At 39.1% G+C, this 17,065-nt stretch overlaps 1 non-coding gene across 1 annotated transcript; it reads left to right on the forward strand.

Moving 5' to 3' along the window:
- Positions 1-6,697: 6,697 nt before the first annotated feature.
- On the forward strand, positions 6,698-6,804 carry LOC112087035. The gene has a single exon (XR_002899882.1). It is a non-coding gene; the product is annotated as a small nucleolar RNA R71 (small nucleolar RNA).
- The last annotated feature ends 10,261 nt before the right edge of the window (positions 6,805-17,065 follow it).

Raw genomic sequence — 17,065 nt, forward strand, 5'->3', positions numbered from 1 at the left:
TCTTCTCAGCTGGGTCTTTTGGCTTCCTCTGTTTCTTCTGTTTCTTGAAAACTTTATGCCCAAAAGGCATAATCTGATCCTCTGAAGCTCCAGCTTTCTCTTTTTTCGATTTCTTCATGGCTGTTGTTCTTTTTGTTCCTCCCATCCTGCATTTTCTCAAATAGCTGTGAGCACCAAAACAAGAGAATAACAACACTTTTCCAAAAAATTCACCAAGTTCATTTTCACTAGAAAAGAATGTTTCTTAAGCTGATTAAAAACTCAATAAACTCAAAGCAATGGCAAGAAGCAATTCACACCAAGAGTTCAGCTTGAAACACAATTTCTAAAAAATCGAGATACTTGATAAATTTCAAGAAAATTTCTCAAAAAAAATTCCAAGAACAGGTTATTCTCAAGGAAGATCCATGCATCTCCTATCCATTCTACTTGCACAATACTCACAAAATGATTCCAAGGTACCAAGAGGCCTATTAAAATCGATTCCATTTGTTTTCCTGTTCATGAACAGTACACTAGGACATGGAAAAGGTGAGTTTTAACAGATTAAATACCTTGGAATCTTCCAGTTTCGAGTGAAAAACGAATGTGCAGCAAGAAACTAGACAAGATTACGAGTTCAATGCAGTTGGAATTTCTCAATTTGGTGCAAGAACGAGAGAGATATGAGTGTTTAAAGCTCAAGAAATGGTGAGAAAGGGAGCAAACTCGCGAAGAAGACTCGGTGGGGCACAGCTGTATTGGCGCGTTCTTTGACCGGTCAACGTCCGTACGGTCAACATTTTTCAAAATTTGGTCACGCCATCGTTGACCGTGGCACGTGACCGTGTCAAATAACGTGTGTGTGCTTTCTTTTTGCTGCGGCCTGGGTGTTCCGTGTCGTCTGACCGTGTCAATGTTCGAATGTTGGCTTCTTTTCCAATCTGTGCCACGGTCACGCCTTCTTCCCGTGGCAAACTCCTCGTGGCAATCACCGAACATCGGCCCATTTCTTCTTGCTTTGGCACGGTCACATCTTCAACCGTGTCATCTAAACCATGTCAAAACCCGAGCCTTTGTCCGTCCGTGTTTGTTATGCCATGGCCAGGTCGGGGTCCCGTGTCCATTGGCCGTGTCAAAGCCCGAACCCAGGTTTTTGTTATCTTTGTGTTGCCACGGTCACCTTCATGTCCGTGTCTCGTGGCCGTGGTAGGAACCGAATGAATGCTCAGTCTTCTTTTCTTTGCCGCGGCCGCCTGCGATCCCGTGCCTTTTACCCGTGGCAAACACCAAACAATTGTAACTTTTGCCACGGCCAGCTTCCGTTCCATGTCTCCTGGCCGTGTCAAGTCCCGAACTCAGGTCCATTCTTCATTTCTTTTTGCCACGGTCACCTGTGTCCCGTGTCTTCCCACCGTGGCAATCACCAAACTCTTGCTTCTTTTGCCACGGCCAGGCCTTGAGACTGTGATTCATTCCCCGTGGCTTAGCTAAGAAGCTTGCCACGCCCTGGTTTCTGACCGTGAACGGTGACCATGCTCAAGGCCGAGCATAAGTTTGTGCCCACTCATTCATTCCTTTTCATCTTTTGTACACTTTCCAAGGGTCCAAACTCAAACCTGTGACCTGTAGACACTAAACAAACCCATCAAAACATCCTAAAACATAAAAAAGAAAGAAATCAAAAGATCAAAAGCATATTTACAAAAGATAAGCTTGGGGTGTCTCCCAAGAGCACTTTGTTTAAAGTCTCTAAGTTTGACTTTGGAAACCTGTTTAACAGGCTGGTGGTGGATCAAGAAGGGGAACTGATGTAGCTTCCTCCTTCTTTTGTGAAACCAGATAGTGCTTGATTCTTTGGTCATTTACCACAAACTCTTGACCATTCTTTCCTCCCAAGACAACAGCTCCATATGGCCTGACTTCAAGAACTTTAAAGGGACCAGACCATCTAGACTTAAGTTTTCCTGGGAACAACTTAAGCCTAGAGTTGAACAGCAACACTAGATCTCCTTCCTTGAACTCCTTTTTCAGAATCTTTTCATCATGCAGAGCTTTGGTCTTCTCCTTATACATCTTTGAGCTCTCAAAAGCTCCAAGCCTTATCTCTTCAAGTTCATGGAGTTGAATGACCCTTTTTTCTTGAGCTGTCTTGATATCAAAGTTCAGCAACTTCACAGCCCACAAAGCTTTGTACTCCAACTCAACTCTTCCCATATAGCAGATTGAAAGGTGATGTCCCAATAGGAGTTTTAAAGGCAGTCCTATAAGCCCACAATGCATCATCTAGCCTTTTGATCCAATCTTTTCTGCTTGAGCAAACAGTCCTCTCAAGAATGGCCTTGATCTGTCTATTAGATACTTCAACCTGGCCACTAGTTTAAGGATGATAAGGAGTAGCTACCTTGTGTTTCACTCCATGCTTTCTCAGCAATCCCTCCAAAGTCTTGTTCACAAAATGAGATCCTCCATCAGAGATAACAACCCTTGGAACTCCAAATCTTGGGAAGATAATGCTTTTGAACAGCTTCACTACAACTTTGGAATCATTGGTAGGGGAAGCAATGGCCTCAACCCATTTGGACACATAGTCCACAGCAACAAGTATATACTGATTCCCATAGGATGAAATGAAGGGCCCCATGAAGTCAACTCCCCAGCAATATAAGATTTGAACTTCTAGAATTGGATTTTGAGGCATCTCACTCCTCTTTGATATGTTCCCATGCCTATGACAGGCATCACATGCTGAAACAACAAGCTGAGCATCTTTGAACATTGTGGGCCACCAAAACCCACTCTGAAGAACCTTTGCCAAAGTCTTGAATGCTCCCATGTGACCCCCAAAAGCTGAACCATGACACTCTTGCAACACAGGTTGCATCTCCTCCTCAGCAAGACACCTTCTATACAGCTGATCTTTGTTCAGGACATACAAGTAAGGCTCATCCCAATGGTATCTTTGAACATCTCTGAAAAACTTCTTCCTGTGGTAAGCATCAAGTTCAGGTGGTTCCACTCCACAAGCAAGAAAGTTCACAATATCAGCAAACCAGGGCATCCTCCTCTCTTGGATGCTATCCACTTTTTCAAACTCCAAATAAGAATGGAGTACCATCAGTGATTCCTCAGGAAGACTGTCATTAAGAGGGACTTCAGAGTCTATTCTCAACCTAGAGAGATGGTCTGCAGCTCCATTCTCTATACCCTTTTTATCTTGTACTTCCATATCAAATTCGTGAAGTAGAAGAACCCATCTTAACAGTCTTGGCTTGGCATCTTTCTTGGTCATCAGATACCTGAGGGCTGTATGATCAGTATATACAATGACTTTTGATCCCACCAGGTAGCTTCTGAATTTATCAAAGGCAAAGACTATTGCCAGCATTTCCTTCTTAGTAGTAGCATACTTCTCTTGTGCAGAGTCAAGTGTTCTACTGGCATAGAAGATAACATGTAGTTTCTTGTCCTTCCGTTGCCCAAGTACTGCTCCAACAGCAAAATCAGATGCATCTGTCATAACCTCAAAAGGAAGGGACCAGTCTGGTGCTTGGACAATTGGTGCACTGACTAATGCATCCTTGATCATCTTGAAGGCCTTTTCACATTCAGCATCAAAGATGAAATCAACTTCTTTACACAACAGCCTTGTCAAGGGCCTGGCAATTTTTGAGAAGTCTTTGATAAATCTTCTGTAAAACCCTGCATGCCCAAGGAAACTCCTTATCCCTTTGACTGAAGTGGGGGTTTGCAGATTCACCATCACTTCCACCTTTGCTCTGTCAACCTCTATGCCCTTCTCAGATATCTTGTGCCCAAGAACTATTCCTTCCTGCACCATGAAGTGGCATTTCTCCAAGTTCAACACCAAGTTATGCTGCTCACATCTCTCCAAGACCTGTGACAAATTAGAGAGACAATCCGAGAGGGAGGTGCCATAGACACTAAAATCATCCATGAACACCTCCACCTTCTCTTCAATGATGTCAGAGAAGATATGCATCATGCAACGTTGAAATGTGGCAGGGGCATTACAGAGACCAAAAGGCATTCGCCTGTATGCAAATGTGCCATAAGGGCATGTGAATGTTGTTTTCTCTTGATCTCGGGGATCTATGGGAATTTGGAAGAACCCCGAGTACCCATCGAGAAAACAAAAGAAGGGGTGGTTTGCAAGCCTCTCTAACATCTCATCAATGAAAGGCAAAGGAAAATGATCTTTTCTAGAGGCTGCATTGAGCTTTCTATAGTCTATACACATTTTGTGTCCTGTGACAGTCCTAGTAGCTATCAGCACATCCTTCTCGTTTTTAACCACTGTGATCCCACCCTTCTTGGGCACAACATGAACAGGAGACACCCATCTTGAGTCAAAGATTGGGTAAATTATCCCTGCCTCAAGAAGTTTTAGTATCTCCTTCTTAACCACTTCCTTAAGGTTGGGGTTAAGACGTCGTTGATGCTCAATAGAGAACATAGATTGGTCCTCTAGGTGGATCCTATGGGTGCAAATGTCAGGAGAGATCCCTCTAATATCAGCCAAAGAATATCCTATGGCTCTCCTGAAATTTCTTATCTCACTAAGCAATGCACTCTCTTGATGCTCTAATAAGCTATCATTGATGATTATTGGATATGTGGAGTTTAAGCCCAAGAAAGCATACCTGAGCCCTGTTGGTAGAGGCTTGAGCTCAACAGGGGGTGCATCAGCCTCATTCCAATCCTGGTCCAAGCTGCTTTGGCTGGTGTATGATCCTTTGATAGCAAAAACCTCAGAGCCACTTTGTTCCAGTTCCAAAAACCTTGTCTCAGGACCCAGCTCTCTAGCATTGTCAAAATACAACTTGTACCCTTCATTTGCTTCTGCTAAGAGCTCATTGTCTCCTTGTTCTTGAGTTAGAGCAGCTTGAAGAGGATCCTCAGTGTTCAGCTCCTCTAGCAACTCATCAGCCAACTGATCCATTGTCTCCACATAGAAACATTGACCTTCAATGGTGGGTTTCTTCATCATCTCATTCACATCAAACTTGAGCTTTTCAGACCCAAGTTGAAGTTCTATTATCCCACCTCTCACATCAATAATAGCTCCTGCAGTGGCTAAGAATAGCATGCCCAAGATAAGAGGATCTACTGGTTCCTCATCCATTTCCAGCACAAAAAAATCTGTTGGAACCTCAAAACCACCTATCTTAACAGGTAGATCTTCCAACATACCAACAGGCAATCTAACTGATCTATCTGCAAGGATAAGAGAGATCCTTGCAGGCTTGAAGACTCTAAAGCCCAGCTTCTTTGCTATGGAGAATGGCATCAAGCTGACTGATGCTCCTAGATCACAAAGACATCTAGAGAATAGAAGAGGTCCAATGGCACAAGGGAGTGTGAAACTCCCTGGATCAGTTAACTTTCTTGGAATGGACTTCTTCTGAATGATAGCACTGCATTCATGACTTAGTACCACCATGCCTTGAAGCTCTTTAGTCTTGTTCAGAATGGCATCCTTCAAGAACTTCCCCATCTTTGGCATCATTAAGAATGCATCAATGAGAGGCATTGTGAGTGGTGTCTCCTTGAGTGCTTTCTCAAATACAGCTCTTGCCTTGTCCACAAGTTGCTTATTAAACCTCCCTGGGAATGGGAGCTTGGGTTGGTATGGAGGTGGTGGCACATATGTCTTTTCTGGTTCAGGTTCCTTTGCTACCTCCTTACCCTTTTCTGTCCTTGGTTTCTCAGCAACTTGATCATCTTTTAAGGCTGCCTCCCCCTCAGTTTGATCATTGTCCTCAATGATCACTTCGTTGTTTTCAATACCAGGTAACTCCTTTCCACTCCTCAGTGTAATGGCCTTAGCATATTCCTTGGGGTTGGGTTCTGGTTTTCCAGGTAGGTGACCTTGATTCCTTGAGCTTGAGGCCTGGTTCTGCTTCAGTTCCTTGATGTCCTGCTGCATGGCTGCATTCTGGCTTGCAAAGATCTGTTGACCCTGAAGTAGTTGTTGCAGAATACCGACCATATCTGAACCCATCTGTGGCTGTTGTTGAACCGTTGGTGGCTGAAACTGTTGTTGAACCGGCGCCTGCTGTTGGAACTGTGGTGGACCAAAACCTGGTGGTGCCTTTTGCTGCTGTGAACTGAAACTAGGACCTTGAAATGGTTGTTGTTGCTGACCAAAACCTTGATTCTGAGCAAACTGATTCTTGGGTTGAAAAGACCCTTGAAAGTTGTTCTTGGGAACAAAGTTCTGTGGAGCTTGAGAATTGGGATAGACCTGGTCTTGTGGGTTAGCTACATTGGTGTTCCTGTAGGAAAGGTTTGGATTGGCATTACCATACTGATATCTCTGGAACCTCTGATTCCCAATGTACTGATATCCTGGGTAAGACCTTCTTCACTTATGTTCTCAAAGATTTGAGAAGGTTCCTCATACTCTCCAACAAAATGCATTGGCTTCTGAGTGGTGAATTTCAATTTGTCCAATTCACTTCTCAACTCCTTAACTTCTCTAGTGAGCCTCTGTTCTGAGCTTGAACCTTCAGATCTATTTGATTTGTCATAGTCTTCACCATAAGTATCATTGCTCAGTGCTAAGTTCTCCACTAGCTCTAAAGCAGCATGAATTTCTTTACCCAAAAAGTTCCCATTGGAAGCAGTATCCAGCTGGTTTCTAATCTTGGGAAGAGCTCCTCTATATAGTGTGCTGAGAAGGGAAGCTTCACTAAATCCATGGTGTGGGCATTGGTTTGTGTAGCTCCTGAATCTCTCATATGCTTCACCAAAACTCTCATTGCTGTGCTGAGTGAAGCTAGAGATTTGGTTCCTCAGTTTTGCAGTTCTTGAGGTGGAGAAGAACTTAGATAGGAAAGCTTGCTTGCATTGCTCCCAGGTTTGAATGGAGCCTCTTGGAAGATTTTTTTCCCATTGGTGAGCTTTGTCACCAAGACTGAATGGGAATAATCTCAGCTTGAAACTGTCTTCTGAAACTCCATTAATCTTGGTCAGGTCACACACTTTATCAAATTGATCCAAGTGTTCCAAGGGATCTTCCATTGCTAATCCATGGAACTTTGAGTTCTGGACCATATTCAACAAGGATGCCTTCACTTCAAAGTTGTTGTTTTGCACAGATGGTGCCTGAATTCCAGCTCCATACTGATGAGCATTGGCCCTGTCATTCTCTCCAACATAGACTTGGGGTTGCTCAAATCTTCTTTGCTGGTGTTGGAAGGGCTGATGTTTGTGGTGCACCTGTTGTCTTTGCTGTACATTGGCCTGATGCCTCTGTTGATGAGCTGGAGCTTGTCCCTGGTGGACATAAGCTTGTTGGTGGTGCACCTGTTCCTGATGAACATTACCCTGATTTAACCCTTGACCAACTCCATTACCAGCTCCATTACCCTGAGCCTGTTGCTCCTGAACCGGTTGTTCTATATCCACCACGTGCTCTCTTTGTTCTTCCATATCAGCCTGATCAATCTGTCTGCCACGTCTGTCCCTTCTCCTCCTTGGTACCAAAAGATTGATGTTATCGTTGAGAGGGAATGGTGGACCATAGCTTTTTGATCTAGACCTGGTGTTCATGCACCTGAAATCACAAACAGAACTTTGAAAGTAATCAGTAAAAACAAGAAAATAAGCACTTGATCTCAAGAACAGATCAGAGTTTTCAAGGCTCTTTATAGAGGTTATCAATCCCCTGTCTTGTAGTACAAGGGGTTTATCAATCCATATGTGGTGTTAGACACTAAGCTATGTGATCAGATTCTTAATTCAAGCAAACAAAAGTGGTTTTGATTATCTAGTGATAACTACAAACTTAAAACAGGATTAATGATTAAAGAAGAACTAAGCAATTGACAAGTGATGAGAATGTATGTATGATGATGAGAAAGGTCTTAGACATGATAGTGGATTAGAGTGCCTTCAGTGATAAACTAATGAGCTAATGAACCATATAATGAAGCAAACCATTCAACTTAAACATCATTGATTAAGTTAATCCTCTCATGAAGGTATCAACTTCTATGCCAAAACAGTTTCTAACCTAATCATCATTAGTGAAACATGAATTAACAAGCATTAAGAATCAGTTTAATCTGTCATTTAAGCATATAAACAATCATTCCCATGATGAATAACACTTAAACCTCTAACAACCTTGGTTCAGGCATTTCATCAAACACTTTTGGTGCATGAAATGCCCAGAATCTAGACCACATATGATTTGTATGGATCTAGCATTAAGAACAGGTTGTAGAGAATGGAATATGCAAGATCTAACCCCTAAGCTCACTAATCTACCACTTAAGCACCCTAATCTACATATCTAAGACCTTAATATAGAGATTACTCACTAATCATGATCAACACCCTAGATCCTTTGCAAGATGTGTTGTTAATCATGATTAGAAGTGTGATTTGATGATAAGAAATGATAGAACAAGATAGTAAACAATCTTCAAATCGATATTGAACTCAAAAGCAAGGCATAACAAGTGGTTTTTCACCAAAAAGGAAAAGAGACTAAAAATGGATAAAACAATCTCTCCAAATTAGGTCTAAAAACTATTTATAGGAGCCTTATTTGAACCGGGTCAGCCTGGAACAAACCGGGTACTGACCCGGCCTTGGTGGATAAAAGATGAGTTTGCCACGGTCCAGCATGTTCTTGGTCAGGCCGTGGCAAGTGACCGTGTCAAAGTCTTGTTCGCGTGTTCTTGGATGAATCTTGGTGCCACGGTCTAGCAAGTCTGGTCCAATACCCGTGGCAAATGGTCGTGTCAAACGCCGAAAGTTTGTGAAAAGTTGCCACGGTCAAGTCGTGGCATTCAGACCGTGTCAATCGCCGAAAGTGTGTAAAAAGTTGCCACGGTCAAGTCCTAGACCGTGGCATTCAGATCGTGTCAATCGCCGAAAGTTTGTAAAAAGTTGCCACGGTCAAGTCCTACACCGTGGCATTCAGACCGTGTCAATCGCCGAAAGTGTGTAAAAAGTTGCCACGGTCAAGTCCTAGACCGTGGCATTGAAACCGTGTCAAGTGCCGAATGCTTGTAAAGTCCTTCCCAGCCAAATGTTACTTTGCCACGGTCAAGTGTAGACCGTGGCATGAAGATCGTGTCAAACGCCGAAGGATTGCAATTAAGTGCCACGGCCAAGTGTGGACCGTGGCATTCCATCGCGGCATGTTTCATTTAGCTCGCATCGTTCAGGGCTGCTTGGACCACTTCACATTCTGGAAGGCTTAATTTCCAGTATATTGGTCCGAATTATGTGATTCCGGTTGCAGAGGACATAAGACTCATATATCTTCAACTTTGGTGAAGGAAGCTTTGGTGCTTGGGAATTGAAGGCTTCCTGGAGGGCTCTTCTTCGCAGTGCATTTACACGATCAGAGAGAGGCGTCTAGACATGTGTCCATTCCGGAGACCTTATCTTCCTGCTCATAGCTACGAATTGAATGATCTTGGACGTTCTAGAAAGAGGACTCGAATATCTCTGATTCTCATGAAGGCCCGGGAAACTGAATCGGCCTGTAAGTGCACCGTCCTTTGCATTCTTCGGAGCTCATCGGGTTGGTCCAAAACGGCAGCGAGACAGGAGTCTCTTCCGACGAGCTTAACTTTCTGCTCACACGTCCGAATTCCATGATTCCACTTGCTCTAGAACCGTGATCCAATCGTCTCTAACTTTGATGAAGCACTCGACAGCTGAATCGGACCGGAAGGTTCCCCGGACAGGTGATTTCGGAAACGTGTCTGCACCCGGAGATTTTGGCCGAGAGATTCAATAGCCGGTACACGTTTTGGCCGATAAAATCTACCCGCGGTACGTGCGAATGGCCGAGAAAAAACCTTCCTGGTACACGAGAATGGCCGAGAACCTCCAAAAACCCAATTTCACCATTTTTTAAGCCTTGATCACCATTCCACTTCCTGGATTCATCTTTTTAGCTCCAAATAGCTCCAAATACACCTGATAAACACTCAAAACATGCAAGGACTCATTGGGACCTAATGCAACTCCTAAGTCCTAAAAAAAACCCTAAGGACCTAAAATGCATGAAATAAGACATGATTTGGAATGAAATATGAAACCTAAATGATGCAAATTATGAACATATCAGGCACTCGAATGGTTTGGTAGTGATGAGGTCATTGCTGGGAACAGGAACAGGTTTTTCTCTTCCTTGGTTAAGGGATTCGATGATGGGAGAATTAGGATCTAAGAGATTTTCATTGGACATGGTATTCTTAACAAACTTGAAGGAGGTTTCTCCATCTAATTCATAAGCTACCCAATATCCATTATCTCTAGACTCAAATTCATTCAACTCTTGAATAATATCGTCCATCTCTTCAGCAGCTTGCTGATTCATCTCAAAAACAAGTCGACTAAGCTTGGGACTTAACCGATTTTGTTGTGGACTTAATCGTTGGGCGAGATGGTTGATGATTCACCATGGGCAAATACATTTCATCTCGGTAGTGATGGTTCGGATGAGAGTTCCAATCCATATCGTCTGATTCACTGTAGGCGTATGAATGAGAGTATTGATGATATGATCGTGACCAGCTCAGAGGAGGAGGAACCAGAGGTAGCTGGCAGGATCACTCGGTCCAGAGCTAGAGAGATGGCTAAGGAGGCTCACACACTCATTACCACAGAGGACAGCGATCACCAGGAGGCTGGAGCTCACATCTTCAACATCTCTATCTTGAAGAATGAAGAACCCAGTAACAATGACTAGGTAACTTAGGTGATGATTCTGTACTCTTTTCCTTGGTGAAGATTTTGGAAGGCAAGGAGGTTCTTCTCCAAGGTTTTTAACGAGGCAGAAATCATTGCTACGTCGAGTTACTTAGAAGTTGTTACTAATGGGTAATAATGTGCAAAGCCACAATGACTTGTGCACTAGTTGTTTTAGGCGCACCACTTAGGATTTAGAAGGGACGCCTCGCTGTTTTATTTTTAATCAAACTTCGTGTTGTTTTTATTTCAGACTTCATGTAGTTTTGTATTAGGGCTGCGATTTCTCTCTAACTCTATTTAAGAGAGAAAATCGCCTAAGTATTATTCAGTGAAGAATTTTGATCAAACTTTTAACGTGTTCTTCTCTCTTTTCGATTTCTGAGAACTAAAAACTCTGAAATTCGAATCTCTTAAAACTAATCTGTTTACAAGAGATTCTTCTATCCTTCATCATCATCAATTCGATTATCACACTACCACCACACTATCAATCGATCTTCGCACCATCACAAATCATTGATCCGACCGCTGCAACCACCTTCACCATCCCATCGAGTCACGCAACCAGCCACCATCACCACTCCATCGCATCATCGCTGCATCCCATCCACCACATCGCCACATCTATTGCCTCTTGCTTCAGAGTTGATCACCTAGGATCGTATCAATTGAGCAGCACATGGGTAATAATACCCTCGCCCAATTATCTCATCTTGCTCCCAAGGTGAATACATGTTCCAAAAACCTGAAACAAAGAAAAACAAAACGAAAATTGAAAAGAAAAAGGTCTCTAAGAGTCGGGTTTACTAACCTATGAAGTTTGGCTGAAGCAAGAACGATGCTTTCCCCGGCAACGGCGCCAAAAAATTGATGCGAGCTAGGGTTGATGTCGCAAAAGAGTTTTAAATTTATAAACTCTAGTGTCTTCAAGTGCGTTGTACTACTTAGGGTGTCGATCCACAAGGAGAGCTGTCTTTTCTGCAGAAACTTCAAACTGGATTAGTAATCGAAGTCGAAGACAAATGGGGGTTTTTGAGGGGTTTTGGTGTCATAATTTCTACTAAGTTAAACAGGAAATAAAAATAGATCAAAACAAAGATGAAAAATGTGCTGGTATTAGGGTTCCTCTCTAGGGTTCATGATCTATGACACAAAGAATCTAGGTAAGGATTTTCTATGATTCTGAAACTAGGATAGACACATGTAAGATTAGCCAACTCTCGTGACCCTAATCATCTAATCACTTAATCTCAGCAATTAACTCTTGCTCTTATGCCGGAATAAGATCATGCATTTCAGATCGGAATCCATCTCAGCTTACGTAACCTCCTTAGGTAGCTTTCGTCTCCTACGACGGGGATGTCCATAAGATCGAGTTTAGGTAACCTAAATACAACACTCTTGTGGCTCGGATTTAACCTTTGACCAGACACTGGTTAGATACTCCAGTGTATCGCTTTGAGTACAGGATGAATGGGTGAATCATTTAAAATCAAAATCCTTTAACCTAAAAAACCTAGATGTCATCGATCATGGGGTCCCTTTTGATGGCCTTCTTCACCCAGCAAGGTGAATACTCAGACATGGCTGAGCTTGACAACATCATCATTGGTTTTTAAATATAAAAGCAGTAAAGTAAAAGAGATTGCATAAACTGAATAGATTGACGAAAAGAAACAGCAAAGGTTCAAGAGAAGAATCTCTATCTCCCTAATCTAAACCTAAGAAACAAAAGTTGGGTGCCTCCCTATCAAGGAAAAAGGAGCACACACGAAATTATGTTTTCTAAAATACATATTTATAGGTCTCCAAGTGTTTCTGGTCGGCCTTAGGGCTTCTTCTGCAGAGAAAATGAGTTGGGCTTGAAAACATGCCATTGGGAAATGAGCTTGTCGCAGAAACAAGTCTCTCCAGGCCTGTGAATGATGGTTCATCGCAGGTGGAGGCTCTGAGGCGTGGCCAGGATGGTGTTACACGCGGTTACGAGCTCCTGGACCGCCGTGGTTGGTCTATGATACCCAAACTTCATTATTCCTATTGCTTCTTTCGCGAGACTGCAGAACATATCTTCAGTAAATTGGAAATAACTTATGATCCAACCGTTGGATTGCTCTGATTACACTTGCATTGAAAATCTGGTTGTGTCCTCTATCTTGTTTCCAAATGTGAGCTTGATCAGACGGTGAAAAAGTCTTCATCGGATGTGAAACGTCTGACGGTCCGAAATTGTCCAAAAGTGGATTTTTCTCCAATTTATTTTGTTTTTGTCTAAGTAACCTGAAAAGACTTTTAAAACTGCAAACATGGACAACACTTATAAAAATTTTAAAATTGATTGAAAAGACCTACATAAAATACTGAAAGTGATCCATAAATATGGTCAAAATCAGATGTATCAAAATTCTAAGTGTTTAATCTGTCACTTTAAGTATTAATAAATTAAAATCTTTCAGTATTCAAAGCCATATATTATAACATGACAGTCAATACCTATTACTCTAACATCAAAGTAATCACATTAATAACCTTATTACCAGCCACATAAGACCAATTTAAAAATAACTTACCTCTATATATATACGCATATATAGACCTACCTACCAAATACTATCGGATTAAAAATCGGCATCAAGGTACACTTATACAACCCTACATATAATATAATTTTATTGGATAAACAAATTTGGTTTGATATAATATATTAATTAAGACTACAAATATACATACTGTATACAATCCAATTGTCGGGTTAGTTCCCTGTACACTTCCAATCAAACCATCGCATATAGGGCAAATAAATATTACAGAAGACACTCTAAAAGCAAATCATTCATAATTAGCAAATAAACATAAAAAATAATACATGAAATCATGAAGGTTATATATTTATTATAAAACATAATAAAGGAGGACATCACTCCTATAAAAATAAGAAACATTGAAAGTTAATAAATATTTGAAACATATAACAGTAAGGTATATGTATCAATCTCAATTGTTCTTCTTGGAACTGATCTTGGAAGACTTACCTTAAAGATAAAACCTAAACAAATAAAGACAAATGTTACACACATTTTATTACTATGAACTGTTAAATAAAATAATATTAGATTTCTAATCCAACTTACTTGTCCTGAAAATCTTGAACTTCCGCAAACTCCGGATTGAAGCGGAAGCGAGATATTCCTCCGCCATTTCAAATAAACTTTCTGTGTTCTAAATTTTAAAATACAACACAATGTCATAGAAAAATAATATTAAACGAATTCATTATCTTTATTTTCACCGATCCTCCTTCACTCAGTAATATTAAACGAATGAAAAAAAAATCTTTTTATTATCTTTATTTTCAGATAAAATCATTATCTTTCTTTTCACCGATCCTCCTTCACTCAGTAGACAGAACACCAAATTAGTTATTTTAGATTGCCACATATCATGGAAGACCGTAGTTGTTATAAACGAAGCACTTAAGAACAACATCACTGACATGGTTTAATAATGATGTCAGAAACAAATAAATAGGACAATCCGGGTTATAGATAAAGAAATAAATAAACTTACTTCAGATCTCTAATATGGAATTCAGTACAAGTATTGAACTGGAAGGTTGAACTCGATGATCCTTGAACACCGATTTGAAGAGTTCCAACGTATTCAATCACCCCAATTATGTCTGTGTTAAAATGATCAACAGAAGGTAATCAGCAACAAAACCACTTGATAAAAGGATAAAATTTTTAAACCAGTAAGACATTATGTCAAAAACATACAGGTAGGGGTATTATTGAAAAGTGTTGCAAAACTAGTCTCACTGGTCAAAATAATGTTGTAGAAGTGCTTTGTTGGTCTCTCGTTCCAGTTATTCCAATCCGAGTTTGTAACCACAAACCCACTAATTTCATTCTAATCTCCTTCATGAAATTCTCGACAGAAGAGTGATTGTACCAAATTAGCCGCCGTTGCATTTATTTTGAAATCCTGTGACAATTTTTGTCAAAATCAAAGAGTAAATAATATGGTCAAATGAAAAATAAAAATAATATGAATAGATGTTATGAATAAAACCTCTTTGTCAGTGAAGATAAACTCCAAACACGGTTTACCATTGTTGTCAAACTCTGTCCATCTCTTATAAATCAAAACACGAATAGTCTATTTTCTCCCCATGGGTTTAATTGACTAACTAAATCGTAGTAAGAAATTTTGAAGAAAATGTTTGTTCGTTTTTTAGTTTTTTTACAAAATGATCAGAGTGGTTTTTATTTCCTGGATAGTTGCCGAGGTAATAGAATCAGAAACAGCGGATATTAAGCAGTTGTTCGGAGTAAATACAGTAAATTTAAATATTTTGTATAGAATTTAATTCAGTACCTTTTAATTAGTGCACTTCAATCAATTTTAAATTTTATTTAGTGTTTATTAATTTTAATATGGTTGGTATCTTTCATATCATATCTATTAAATATATTAACATAAATAGTGTCTTGACTGATAGCATAAAATCTGATTTGGTAAATATTGACTAATATCTCGCTATTTGATGTCTAGTTTAAGACCAAATTTCATGTAGGTTCAATCATAGATTTTCTTTTATTTTTTTGGAAAATTTGTATGTATTTATATATGCGACAATTGATTAGAGTATTTTATAAAATGTCCTTGGTAAAAAAACCAAAGCAAAAATATGCTTAGTATTTAAAAAAAAAACATTATAATTTATATTTGACTGAACAGAAAATTAATTTAAACATTAATACATTAAAGTAAGTTGTATATTAGTTACACATTTCATACACTTGGAAACAGCCAAATATATTTGTGCATGCAAAACGTAAATGATTTGATAGCCGAATATCTTTTGAGGAAGGTAAAAGCCTGACACCTACTTTATATAGATTCTGATACATGCAATGAACAAAAGTTAACAGTTAGTCAATAAATTATAATCACTATATCCACCTTAAAAAACCGAGTTGTTTTTTCTTTAAAAAATAACATTTGAAATTAGAATTTCTAATATTTCAATATCAATATAAGAACAGATATCTAATATTTGAATTACAATACTACTTTAAAACATCATATATTTAAACTTATAATATTATAATTACAACTCAAAACGGATAATTTATTAGAAACAGCATTCATATAATCCACAACTCCTCAGATCATAAAATCATCTGCACACCAAACAAAAAGTGACTTTAGGAAAAAAAAATTATATATATTATGCATAGATTAAAAGTAAACCATTAACATGTCAATACGTTATAACCATGATGTCTTCCTATCCATAGTTGATATAACGTCGTCCTCTCAAACTAGTTGTATTTACTGCAATGCGTGTTTCAATAATTGTTTTAGACGATATTGTAACTGTAACAGTTTATATAAAAGGAATAAAGATTAATCACCTGAAACTGAATCAATTATGGTAATGACGGTAGTAACAATAAACAGTATGATGTAATTACTCGAAGTATCTAATTTGTTGTCTTTACTGGTTATTATCAAAAAATCTTCGATTTCATACCACTGGTCTTCAACAAGTAATGAATCAAATTGGTTGATGAAGTTCTTATTAACTCTTGCCTCAATCGTATGACCCTAAGTGTAATAGAAAAATGTAATGTTTGATTATACACATATTAAAATTAAAAAATAATCATAACAATTATACATTTATAAAAGTAAGCACTGAAGTTAACCTTTGTGTCAGCCAACCGTAACATGAGGGTGATACCTTCATGTGGAATCCACTCTTTCTACTTACTAATAATCTTCACTCGAACAGTAAAACCTGTTTCATACTTATTTAAATCGGGAAATATCATTGTACAACATTATCGATGACACTTAAATTTTTAGTAAACTAATTTATGGCATTATAAAAGGGCAATATATATATAACGTTTTTTACAACATATTGTTCCGAATAATATGGTGAGTGTATATATTTGGAGATACAGTTACTGTTTCGTTTTCGATTGATTGGACGCCATAATATTAATATCAATGACGTATTCAATATTGTAACTGTATAATTTAAACTTAAAGGATCTAAATGATAATATGGCATATCAGTAATATTAATATTCATAACATAGCTTTCATCTATATTGATATGTTAACAATATCATATATGACATACTTGTGAAGTATAACAATATTCTGTATCAGAGTACATAATACAACACTTATGAGTTTTAAATATTTATTTTGTTGTATTTTTTAAAACTTAATTATTTCAATACCATGTAATATAGCTGACTTGAAAAAAATTAATTTGTAGATTTGAATGCAATATGATAATGAAAAAAGTGTTACCTATATTATG

Source organism: Eutrema salsugineum, unplaced genomic scaffold (genome assembly GCF_000478725.1).
Source record: "Eutrema salsugineum unplaced genomic scaffold, Eutsalg1_0 scaffold_2, whole genome shotgun sequence".
NCBI lineage: Eukaryota > Viridiplantae > Streptophyta > Magnoliopsida > Brassicales > Brassicaceae > Eutrema > Eutrema salsugineum.